General features: G+C 46.5%; 1 protein-coding gene across 7 annotated transcripts in view; it reads left to right on the forward strand.

Moving 5' to 3' along the window:
• The first annotated feature begins 12,272 nt into the window (after positions 1 to 12,272).
• DCAF6 (DDB1 and CUL4 associated factor 6) overlaps positions 12,273 to 12,920 on the forward strand; it is a 144,393-nt gene continuing 143,745 nt past the window's right edge. For 4 of the 7 annotated variants that reach the window (XM_089659188.1, XM_089659192.1, XM_089659193.1 and 1 more), the window contains exon 1: positions 12,280 to 12,424. The gene's annotated coding sequence lies outside the window, so the exon portion shown is untranslated. Of the gene's footprint in view, positions 12,425 to 12,510; positions 12,651 to 12,920 lie in introns of those variants that run through there. The other 3 variants (XM_089659190.1, XM_089659191.1, XM_089659189.1) reach the window with 3 other exon arrangements.

Here is a 12,920-nt window from a genome sequence, read left to right on the forward strand (position 1 = left end):
GAGTGGTGGCCCTTCTACATAGGAACCACAGGGGGCTGCTGGCTCATTGTGGGACCCATTCGCAGAATGCCTTGCATTTTTCTCAGTGAATCCAAAGCATTATTTGATTGGACAAGATGGAGATTGTGACATCAGCCCCCTGCCTCTCCATCTTATCCAACCAGGGCATTATTTGCCTTCATGAAATACATTCTGTGAATGGTGCCAATGCCAAGCAAATCACTATGCAGCAGGGCAGCCACTCGGTGCAGGACCCAAAAAAAGTGGTGATAAATATAGTAGTGGTGATTACTAGAATGATTATCTGTCTCCAGAGGGATCCCACCGGTATGGTTTATGCATACCTACATTTGTCCAAGCTGAACCATTGTAACAGTGCAATACAAACCATACCTGGAATTATAACTAAGGCTTTTTTTACATTTTGAACAGAATGGAGAGGGATAAGATCCCTTGTCAGGTTTTTTTTTGCTGTCTGTGCCCTGTTAGGGAGATTCACATCCTGTATTTGTCCTGTTTAACATTATCACTGTAAGTGAAAGAAAATACCAAATATTGGGTTGTTACCAGAACAAGAATAGAGGGGAAATCTTCCAGATAGGACCCTAGCTCTGGTGACCATGGTGACTTACATTGGTGAGATTTCCTTTACCTACCTCTTTTGGCTATGGGACAGGAAGTGAAGGGAAACATCTCCTATTTGACTCAGATGGCAAAAAATACCCAACAGGGGTTATGACCCTCCATTACTCTATCTAAATCAAAATGAAAAAAAAGTTTTGCGATTAGTTATAATCAGAGATATGCACAATGAAAAAACGTGTTTAGTTTCATTTTAGTTAAGTCAATAATTTATTTTTGTTATATTTGTTATGGTAGAATGCTTCGTTTTCAGAATTCATTTTGTATACTCGGATTTGTTTCGTATGTAGCGCTCACCCCCGAAGGAGCCGTTGGAATTAACGGGCACTTCTGTCCTTACTTCAGTGATGCACCATATATATATTGGATCCACAGCACACCAGTACACCTCGTGGGAAGTTTTATAACAGGTTTAATAAGACAGGTAAAACTCTGCAAATAGACTGCAAATTAACTTGGGAAAATAGCAGTTAAATGCACTGAATACACAAACCTTCTAGAATTAGTACAATAACATCAATAAACACAATATTCATGTATATACCGATACAGCTATAGATCAGAATTAACCCCCTGCAACTATAGCAGCAATATGTCACCAGCTAAACTAACATCTCTTTAGGCTCAGTCCCAAATTCACTTGTATGCTGTAGGATTGTAACACTGTGTGAGTCTATGTGTTGCACAAGCCTGTGTTAGTAAATCGGTGGAGCACTCTTAAGGACTGACATGTCACTGGTTAGCAGTTGCTCACCACATCCAAGAAGAACAGTCTCCATTGGTTAACTCCTTGAAGGGATGATGAATGGAGCTCTGTCTCTCTCTGGCTAGTTTTTTCCTGTTGTCAATTGTCAGTGCTGCACAATCTCTGAGAAGCCTCACCTGGGATGGTCACACGCCTCCTCTGCGATTTCCAACACTCTGACCTCTCTCTTTGCGGTGGGAGATGTTGTTGCTGTCGGTAACTGGCGTCGCGGGTGACTGGTACCAATGATCACAGTTGCTGTTGACTTCAGCTTCTGTAGATAACTGTTGTCCTTAGCAACCTCTGCTGTTCTGGAAGCAGTGTCAGTGTACTTCAACAGTAGGGGCTGCAGACTAGCCCTCACATGTTCTCTGCAAAGGCACACGTGGCTCTTCTCTCCTTCCTCCATGCAAAGCATCCTGGTCCTGTAGTCCTGTGCAGTATAAAGTTACATTGTCTGCCCCAATGATGAAACTGCAACTCCCAAAAACACTACAGTACTGCTGAGAGCTGAGCCAATCAAACCCTTTCTGACAACATGCAGTCTTAAAAGGGAAACAGTTATTTAAAAGGGAAACAGCAATGGCCCTGCTACACGTATATTCGTTGTTCTAAATCAATTTGTACTTTTGGAAGTTACTGTATTTCAAAAAATTTGGAGTCATTGATTATGATATTATGTTATGTTATTTTGGCGACTTGCTTGAGACTTCAATGCAACTTGCTTGCAACTTTGATGTTTTGAGATTTTGGCCAATCATATCAATTCAATACTCTGCGCTATGGACTCCTCAGCAAATGCAACTGCCTCTACTGTGCCTATACCCTAAACATGTGGTATATCTATGAATAAATGAAATATGTTGGTGTGCCCCCCTATATTATCCAGTGCTCATACAAATAATAACTATCCCCTCTATTTAATTATCAAACTTAAAGGGTAACTCTATTTTTTGGGGAAAAAAACACATACAAAATAGTATAGTGTATATAATTGTGACACATGTCATGAATGTTAATACAAATTACCTTCCATTTTCAAATTGCAGTGCTGTAATTTTCTGTAAAATACAATGCAATATGGATACCTGAAGATGTTCTGTACACAGATGGTGTACAGAACGCCCCCCAGAAATTTAATTCCTTGCCTGTGTGATTGACTCACTGATTTTCCTAGAAGTCAGCAGTAAAATACAAGTCAGATTAAAAACAGTTAAAATATACTTAATCCAATGTATTACTTGTAAATCACAAGCTCAAGTGCATCCTAACAGTTCCTGGAGCCTCCTGTGCTTCAAGGACTGGAGGTATAGAAGCAGAAGTAACACAATAAGCCCCGCCCGTCGCATTTCGTCGTAATGATGTCATCAAGAACAGCCCTGTTTTGTTGCACTTTATTGGCTATTGCACTTTATTAAGTCTGATAGTTTAGTAGCGGGCATAGTTAGAGTTCATGGATATTTGTATGTGAAGATGCACTGAGTAATAGCGAATGTTGGGGGGTGCACACTTTATTGCACAGAGATTGTATTTGCTGCAAGATTTATTGTATTTTACTGGCTATTGCACTTTATTGAGTTTCGTAATTTAGTAGTGGGGATAGTTATTATTTGTGGAAGCACTGGGTAATATGGGGAGAGGTGTTTTGTAACACTGTTAGTGCCACACCAACATTCATTTGGCCAATCATAACAATACAGTTGACATTTTATAATTAAAAGAGGACCTTTCATCTCAGAAGTGCTGTACAGGGAAGAGGAAGAGGAGCGGAGATTTCCAAATCCCCAGATCACTGTACTGGAGATCCCTGGAGGTAAGTACAGTGAGGACCAGGGGGGAGATTGTGTTTGGTGTTTGTTCACCTTCACATTTTTTCTGTAGAGGTAAACACTTTTTAAGCCTAGTTTCTTTCATAACTGTTTGCTTACTGTTGTGAAGCTGTGATTGACCCACAGGTATCACATGGTACCTGACACCCTGCTTAGCTGTAGCCAATCACAGCATGTCAACAGAATGCAAGATGTCACGAACAGAAAGCCATTCATGACAGTTAACTATTGCTTATAACAGTGATCATTGCTGTTATAAGCAATAATAGTGTAAAAAAAAGATTGATCTCTCCCCAGGGTAGTACGACACTGAACTACTCTGATGACAGTGTGTACAAAAAAATAAAAAAGTAAAAACAAGAAAAAAATGTTTAAAAAGAAGAGAAAAATTGTTTAATAAAATAAATTAAAAAAACATTTATTTTTTAATTTTTTTAACATACTGTCACCAGTTAGTATTTCTGATCATCACACCAGTCATATAGAGACGCTGTACTGCACTGGTTACAGTATATAAACAAAATAAAAAATAATAATAAAAAAATTGTATTTAATTTAATTTTCCCAAAAATTTGGACAAAAAAATTACAACTTCAAGAAATTTGCCATGCCTCTTACTAAATGCCTCTGAAGAGATCCCTTCAGACGAAGTCCGGAAGTGACGAAACGCGTTAGGGGTGTGACGTCGAGACGCACGTACGCAGACCGGAAGTGTCGCCGCGGCCATTTTGTTGGTTATTCACACATGGCTTACTGCATTTGTTTGGCAGAACTCGCATAGGAACCATGTTTGGAGCTGGAAATGTGGAATTTTAATGTAAGTGGCTATTAAAATCTTTTTACCTATACCTTGAACATGAGTCTTGAGACCCTTCTTGTCTTTTGAGGACCTTGGAAAAATTTCTTTGGAGAGGAAATAGAAGATCTCTGATTGAATGCTGATTATATTGATACAGAGGGTAATAGTATGTAATACTATTGGTGTCGGTGGATACACAGTGTTGCAGTGTTCACGGAGTGGTCACAGTTAATTTATATGTGCACGAGATATATATATATAGTTTTTGCACAATTTTTGTGTTTCTGCACTGAGTGAATATATATTGTTTACAAAGGTAATGCACTAGAGTATCTATTTTTTTATCTTTCTTTTGAGGTATCACGGGATGAAATAGGATTTCTTCCTACTGGATAATAAAGTTTGAAAATTTGGGACTTTTTTATTTGGACATTGTTTTTTATTGGGACACTTTTTTTCATTGGACTTTTTTTTGCCTCTTTCTTTTTATGTTTTTTGAGTATTTATGATATTATTATTTAATTTGAATATTATTATGTTTATTTGATTCTATCACAAAAAGGTTATAATATATGATTATTGCACTTTCTAGGGAGAAAGTATGACTTTTTGAGGAATTTTGGGGTGGAGGAGGTTATACACTTATTTAAGATTCCTGTCCAAATCACATGCAGAATCCCCACTTCTCTAGTGTGAATGCAGACTTGTCAGAGTTCATACAGGGGCAGTGTGGGAAACCTCCCTGCACCAATCCCATGCTGTCAGGAAAGGAAAAAACGCTTCACAGGTCTTGGGATTTGAAATCAGAAGCCGTCTAGCCCGTACTGTCACCCCTGCAAGGAGAGGAGAGAAAGCAATTTCACAGGTCTGGGGATTTAAAATCCCAGTGAGCATTTTAAAAAGTACTCGTGAAAATGCTACCGTACCCAAAACCGATACTTTGCAGTGCGATTTGCGTCCATACAAAGTGTATGGACACAGATTGCACTGCAAAGAATAGTATGTGATTTGAACAACAATGTAGTAGGATTCCTGTCCAAATAGTATGTGGTTTCCCCACTGCTCTAGTGTGAATGCAGACTTATCAGCGTTCACACAGGAATGGTGCAGGAAACCTCCCTGCGCGATCCCATGCTGTCAGAGAAGGAAAAAACAATTCACAGGTCTGGGGATTTGAAATCAGAAGTCATCAGAAAGGGAAAAACAGCTTCACAGTCACCCCTGCAAGGAGAGAAGAGAAAGACGCTTCACGTGTCTAGGGATTTTAAATCAGAAGCCATCTAGCCGCTTCACAGTTCTGGAGATTTGAAATCAGAAGTCATCAGAAAGGGCAAAACAGCTTCACAGTCACCCCTGCTAGGAGAGAGAAAGACGCTTCACAGGTCTGGGGATTTGAAATTCCCGCAGCTTTCTCTCCTCCTGGTGCAGGGATGACAGTATGAGCTAGATGGCTTTTGATTGGTCAGCAGAAATATAGCAGAACACATTGTGGCCTACATTTATGAAGAAAGATTATTTGTTTGCAAAACAAATACTAAACTAACAGAAACTAAAACATGTTTTTCTTTTCAAAAAACATGTTTTCTTGTTAGTCTTTTTTTGTTTCTGCAACAGTGGTAATCAAATATCACCAAAAGAAAGCTCTATTTTTGTGAAAATAATGATAGAAATTTCATTTGGGTACAGCATTGCATGTCTGCATAATTACCAGTTATGTCTTTATGCACACTGGGCATTTTATTTCCACTTTTTTTAGTGTTTTTGCATTAGTGTTTAGCTGCTTTTTTCCACATTAGCATTTAGCCGCATTTTTTTTACACACAAAAAAAAACTTGGCTTGAAAAAAACACTGGTTTGCCGCATTTTACCGGCGTTAGAGCGTTTTTACAGCTAAAAAAACTCCTCTTGAAACTAACTAGTTTTGGATTTTATTTCCAACCAGAAAACTGTCAAAAAAACATGAACACAAAGCATAACATGCTAGGGAGTTTACTGGCTATAGAAAAAAAAACACCAGAAGCCAAAAACAGCAGCTGTAAAAACACCCAGTGTGTATGAGGACTTAATGTGTGGCTAAACCCACAACAGTAAAATCAGTCTGCATATGCAGTAAATCATGCCTGTTATACTCACTGGAACCTAAGGGGATAATTATCTGCATTTTGTAAAAAGGATGCTTGATCCTGATTTCTCTGATCATCCCCTTCTTCCAGGAGCACCCTCTTATCTCCTGATAAGACATATTGTGTGGACACACTCTGCACATGCCCAGTTTGGTGTGTATTGCTAGAGAGGATTTTTTTTTCTTGGCAGAGTGCATGTGATCAGCACAGGGCCAATCAGCACTGTCCAGACAGAGGTAAGGGGTTCTGCATTCTCCTAGAGTAGAAAGAAAACTCCTCCTACAAGCTTTAACCAGTGCTCTGCTGGACTGATAGAAGTCACAAGATTGCTCTAACTGCTGATGAGAAAAGGTATTTAGCAGTTTATATTTACTAAAATAATTGAATTTCCATGTTGTGTGTATTGTGGGAGACCAGATATAGTAAATGCAGGGTCCTGGGTTTAGTAACACTGGGTTTAAAGTAACACAGTGCTGAATAGCAAAAATGGCCCCTTTCATTTCCGGAGGTAAAGTGATTCGAAAACAGACCTTGACATAGGGCTTTTTTTCATTGGGAACACGGGGAAACGCAGTTCGGGCACTTCCAGCACTGAATGTATGTAATGGCAAAGGGTGCTGGGGTGTGATGTAGGGTCTATTGATTCTGGCTGCTGGGAGGTCTATTGTCACTGATGGGAATAATTTTTTTGCATGCGGGTCTTATGTTTCTGGGGGATAGTTGCTGCTGGGAGGGATCTTCTCTTGAGGGAGGGGTTTATTGATGTTGGCTGCTGGGGGATCTATTGTCACTGATGGGAATCTATTTTTTCATGGGGGTCTTATGTTTCTGGGGGATAGTTGTTGCTGGAAGGGATCTTCTCTTGAGATGGGGGCTATTGATGCTGGTTGCTGGTGGATCTATTGTAACTGAAGGGAATATTTTTTTGCATGGGGGTCTTACGTTTATGGGGGTTAGTTGTTGCTGGGAGGGATCTTCTCTTGAGATGGGGGCTATTGATGCTGGTTGCTGGGGGATCTATTGTAACTGATGGGAATCTGTTTTTACATAGGGGTCTTGAATTTCTGGGGATTAGTTGTTGCTGGGAGGATCTTCTCTTGAGGGAGGGGTCTATTGATGCTGGCTGCTGGGAGGTCTATTGTTACTGATGGGAATCTATTTTTGCATGGGGGTCTTACATTTTTGGGGGTTAGTTGATGCAGGGAGGGATCTTCTCTTGAGAGAAGAGTCTACTGTTCACAGACTTCTTGGTATATATGGACAACAAGTGGGGTGCTCGACCCACGCTCCTGATGATGTCATATGACAAAATGCATAGGGCGGGGCCTGATAGCACTACACTTGTCCTTTGAGAAGGAATTGCTTTGTGCTGCCATTTAAAGTGCCATACACATGTTTTTTTATGTAAGTGCACTTTTACGTGTTTTTTTACCTAATAAATACAGTTTTACACTATGGAAGTTTCCCTTTGAAGTTTTTACGGTGGTAGAGGAGTACTGTGGATGTTCTGAAGGAGTTTTCACAAGCGACTGATCTGGAGGTGTTTTCACATATGGAGTCCGTTATCAGCGTATAGAGGTATCAAGATCATACAGACTGCCAACTTACCGCAGGAGAGTGCTGCAACACCCAATGCGCTATGGTAGGTCACACCATCCAAGGTGTTCAATTATTTGTGGTTAGTGGGGCTCTGGAGGGGGAGCACTAATTGGAGCATTTCGCATAGAGGATTGCTATGGATAAGAAGATTAACTATTGTATCACCTAGTAATCACATTGGATGAGGATGGGGATTTTTTTCCACACTGGAACTTTTATATGTTTGCACATTGCTTGAGACTTTAATATACATACATATTGTCGTTTGCATAAAAGTTCACTGTACATATAGTTTGATGGTATTGTATATTTGCTATTATTTTATAGCACAATTGTTGTTTGAGCACATCGAGTATATATATATATATTGGTTCCCTATTTATGATTTAGTCACTGGGCAGGAGGGATATATTTGTCAGCCCATATGGCATTGTAGTATATGCACAGTTGTGGGGACCCTATATGTAGTAGGGTAGTTTATTTATTATTATTTCAGTAGAGGCAGCACAGCCATTTTTATGTTTGTACTTGCACATCTGTTCACCATTACACATTTGTGGTTTTGCTAGCAGCAGCCAGTCTAATTGATTAGTCCTCTGTGCAGGCTACATTTACACATACTGTTGCTAGATGCTGGATGGCCTATGAATGCTGGCTGCTAGATCTGTTGTTGCTGCTGGGGGTATATAATTACTGGGTGTTATTTTGTTGTGGGGGGGTTCTATTGTTGCTTGGGGATCTATTTTGTGGGGGTTCAATTGTTGCTGGCTGCAGGGGATCTACTGTATTTTACTGTTTTTTTGTTATCATTAACACATTCCATACAAATTACTTAGCACCACAAAATAATACTTGGTTCTGCATTCGATAAAAGGGGCGGTACTGGGAGGTAGGTAAGTGCAATCAAGGGACTGGGAGGTGGGTAGGGGGCACAACCAAGGGACGGTACTGGGAGGTGGGTAGGAGAGGTAACCAAGGGATGGTACTGGGAGGTGGGTAGGAGACATAACCAAGGGACAGTACTGGGAGGTGGGTAGGGGGCATAACCAAGGGACGGTACTGGGAGGTGGGTAGGGGGCGTAACCAAGGGATGGTACTGGGAGGTGGTTAGGAGGCGTGACCAAAGGACGGTACTGGGAGGTGGGTAGGAGGCGTAACCAAGGGACGGTACTGGGAGGTGGGTAGGGGGCGTAACCAAGGGACGGTACTTGGAGGTGGGTAGGGGGCGTACCCAAGGGACGGTACTGGGAGGTGGGTAGGGGGCGTAACCAAGGGACGGTACTTGGAGGTGGGTAGGAGATGTAACCAAAGGACGGTACTGGGAGGTGGGTAGGAGGCGTAACCAAGGGACGGTACTTGGAGGTGGGTAGGGGGCGTAACCAACGGACGGTACTGGGAGGTGGGTAGAAGGCGTAACCAAGGGACGGTACTTGGAGGTGGGTAGAAGGCGTAACCAAGGGACGGTACTGGGAGGTGGGTAGGAGACGTAACCAAGGGACGGTACTGGGAGGTGGGTAGACGGCGTAACCAAGGGACGGTACTTGGAGGTGGGTAGGAGAAGTAACCAAAGGACGGTACTGGGAGGGGGTAGGAGATGTAACCAAGGGATGCTACTGGGAGGTGGGTAGGAGACGTAATCAAAGGACAGTACTGGGAGGTGGGTAGGAGACGTAACCAAGGGACGGTACTGGGAGGTGGGTAGGGGGCACAACCAAGGGACGGTACTGGGAGGTGGGTAGGAGATGTAACCAAGGGATGCTACTGGGAGGTGGGTAGGAGACGTAACCAAAGGACAGTACTGGGAGGTGGGTAGGAGACGTAACCAAGGGACGGTACTGGGAGGTGGGTAGGAGGCGTAACCAAGGGACGGTACTTGGAGGCGGGTAGGAGACGTAACCAAGGGACGGTACTGGGAGGTGGGTAGGAGACGTAACCAAGGGACGGTACTGGGAGGCGGGTAGGAGACGTAACCAAGGGACGGTACTGGGAGGTGGGTAGGAGGCGTAACCAAGGGATGGTACTGGGAGGCGGGTAGGGGGCGTAACCAAGGGACGGTACTGGGAGGTGGGTAGGGGGCACAACCAAGGGACGGTACTCGGAGGCGGGTAGGAGAAGTAAGCAAGGGACGGTACTGGGAGGTGGGTAGGGGGCGCAACCAAGGGACGGTACTGGGAGGCGGGTAGGAGGCGTAACCAAGGGACGGTACTGGGAGGCGGGTAGGAGACGTAACCAAGGGACGGTACTGGGAGGTGGGTAGGAGGTGTAACCAAGGGATGGTACTGGGAGGCGGGTAGGGGGCGTAACCAAGGGACGGTACTGGGAGGTGGGTAGGGGGCACAACCAAGGGACGGTACTCGGAGGCGGGTAGGAGAAGTAACCAAGGGACGGTACTGGGAGGTGGGTAGGGGGCGCAACCAAGGGACGGTACTGGGAGGCGGGTAGGAGGCGTAACCAAGGGACGGTACTGGGAGGCGGGTAGGGGGCATAACCAAGGGACGGTACTGGGAGGCGGGTAGGGGGCACAACCAAGGGACGGTACTGGGAGGCGGGTAGGAGAAGTAACCAAGGGACGGTACTGGGAGGCGGGTAGGGGGCACAACCAAGGGACGGTACTCGGAGGCGGGTAGGAGAAGTAACCAAGGGACGGTACTGGGAGGCGGGTAGGAGAAGTAACCAAGGGACGGTACTCGGAGGGGGTAGGAGATGTAACCAAGGGATGCTACTGGGAGGTGGGTAGGAGACGTAATCAAAGGACAGTACTGGGAGGTGGGTAGGAGACGTAACCAAGGGACGGTACTGGGAGGTGGGTAGGGGGCACAACCAAGGGACGGTACTGGGAGGTGGGTAGGAGATGTAACCAAGGGATGCTACTGGGAGGTGGGTAGGAGACGTAACCAAAGGACAGTACTGGGAGGTGGGTAGGAGACGTAACCAAGGGACGGTACTGGGAGGTGGGTAGGAGGCGTAACCAAGGGACGGTACTTGGAGGCGGGTAGGAGACGTAACCAAGGGACGGTACTGGGAGGTGGGTAGGAGACGTAACCAAGGGACGGTACTGGGAGGCGGGTAGGAGACGTAACCAAGGGACGGTACTGGGAGGCGGGTAGGAGACGTAACCAAGGGACGGTACTGGGAGGCGGGTAGGAGACGTAACCAAGGGACGGTACTGGGAGGCGGGTAGGAGACGTAACCAAGGGACGGTACTGGGAGGCGGGTAGGAGGCGTAACCAAGGGATGGTACTGGGAGGCGGGTAGGGGGCGTAACCAAGGGACGGTACTGGGAGGTGGGTAGGGGGCACAACCAAGGGACGGTACTCGGAGGCGGGTAGGAGAAGTAAGCAAGGGACGGTACTGGGAGGTGGGTAGGGGGCGCAACCAAGGGACGGTACTGGGAGGCGGGTAGGAGGCGTAACCAAGGGACGGTACTGGGAGGCGGGTAGGAGGCGTAACCAAGGGACGGTACTGGGAGGCGGGTAGGAGACGTAACCAAGGGACGGTACTGGGAGGTGGGTAGGAGGCGTAACCAAGGGATGGTACTGGGAGGCGGGTAGGGGGCGTAACCAAGGGACGGTACTGGGAGGTGGGTAGGGGGCACAACCAAGGGACGGTACTCGGAGGCGGGTAGGAGAAGTAACCAAGGGACGGTACTGGGAGGTGGGTAGGGGGCGCAACCAAGGGACGGTACTGGGAGGCGGGTAGGAGGCGTAACCAAGGGACGGTACTGGGAGGCGGGTAGGGGGCATAACCAAGGGACGGTACTGGGAGGCGGGTAGGGGGCACAACCAAGGGATGGTACTGGGAGGCGGGTAGGAGAAGTAACCAAGGGACGGTACTGGGAGGCGGGTAGGGGGCACAACCAAGGGACGGTACTCGGAGGCGGGTAGGAGAAGTAACCAAGGGACGGTACTGGGAGGCGGGTAGGGGGCACAACCAAGGGACGGTACTCGGAGGCGGGTAGGAGAAGTAACCAAGGGACGGTACTGGGAGGCGGGTAGGAGAAGTAACCAAGGGACGGTACTCGGAGGTGGGTAGGGGGCACAACCAAGGGACGGTACTTGGAGGTGGGTAGGAGGCACAACCAAAGGATGGTACTTGGAGGTAGGTAGGAGATGTAACCAAGGGACGGTACTGGGAGGTGGGTAGGGGGCGTAACCAAGGGACGGTACTGGGAGGTGGGTAGGGGGCAGAACCGAGGGACAGTACTTGGAGGTGGGTAGGGTGCAGCCACTTGGGGTGACTCAAAGGGTGGGGAGCTCCTGCTCCTGTTCTCTGAGAAGCCCTGCCTAAACATACCCCACAGCTAAGTATTTGGAAGATGTGATGAAACATCCACAAGCACTACAACTCCATCCACACAATGACTTCCTTTGATGCTGCTGATGACAAGGTGATGGAATCTTCTTCCTCTTCACCTAAAACTTCCTCTTCCCAGCATCTCCCTCTACCGAGCCCAATGCTCTGCATAGCTGTGCCACAGGCGGCCCCGCCCACCGGCAGCCACGTGACTGTGACCTCACGCACCGTGCATAGAGCAGAGCTAAGGTTACATAGAGCTTGGAAGAGAAAGCTAAAAAGGCGGGGAGGGGCGAGGAGTGTTGTCATAGACAGAGAAGGGAGGACAGGGGAGGAGGAGAGGGAAGAGACGGGCTCGTTTGCTGCATGTAGGACGGAGGAGACGAGTGTGGAGGTAGGAGAGGTGTATGTATGAGGGGAGAGCGGGGCGCAGTGTCCGGAGCTGTGTGCTCTGCTGTGACGTCTATTGTCAGCCCTCCATGGCCATCCTAGGCACTGTTCTATTTCTGGCTCTGTGTTCAGCTGCCGCCTCTAATCACCTGGCAAAGCCCTCAGCAGCCCGGAGCTCTGACTGACCTGGTGCGAGGGCGGAGTGCCGGCCGGGAAGCGGAGCTCGGAGGGTGAGAGGGCACGGGGGGCACCTACCAACTTCACACAACTCCAACTACTGCTGCCTGACACTTGCCTTGTTTATCTGCTGCTTTGTTGTTGTTTTGGAGCATCTGCTGCCCGCAGCTGTCAGGGATATCGGTGACATCACATGTGACACTGGAACTTGGACAGCCTCGGAGCTGGCCACTGAGCAAGGAGACCGCGGATCTGCCAGATCTGCAAGGGTAGCAGTTATGGAGACCTCACTGGGCATGGGGGGCCTTATCTAGATCAGGGGT

Source organism: Staurois parvus, unplaced genomic scaffold (assembly GCF_062004578.1).
Source record: "Staurois parvus isolate SC_StPar_1 unplaced genomic scaffold, SC_StPar_1.0 ptg001134l, whole genome shotgun sequence".
NCBI lineage: Eukaryota > Metazoa > Chordata > Amphibia > Anura > Ranidae > Staurois > Staurois parvus.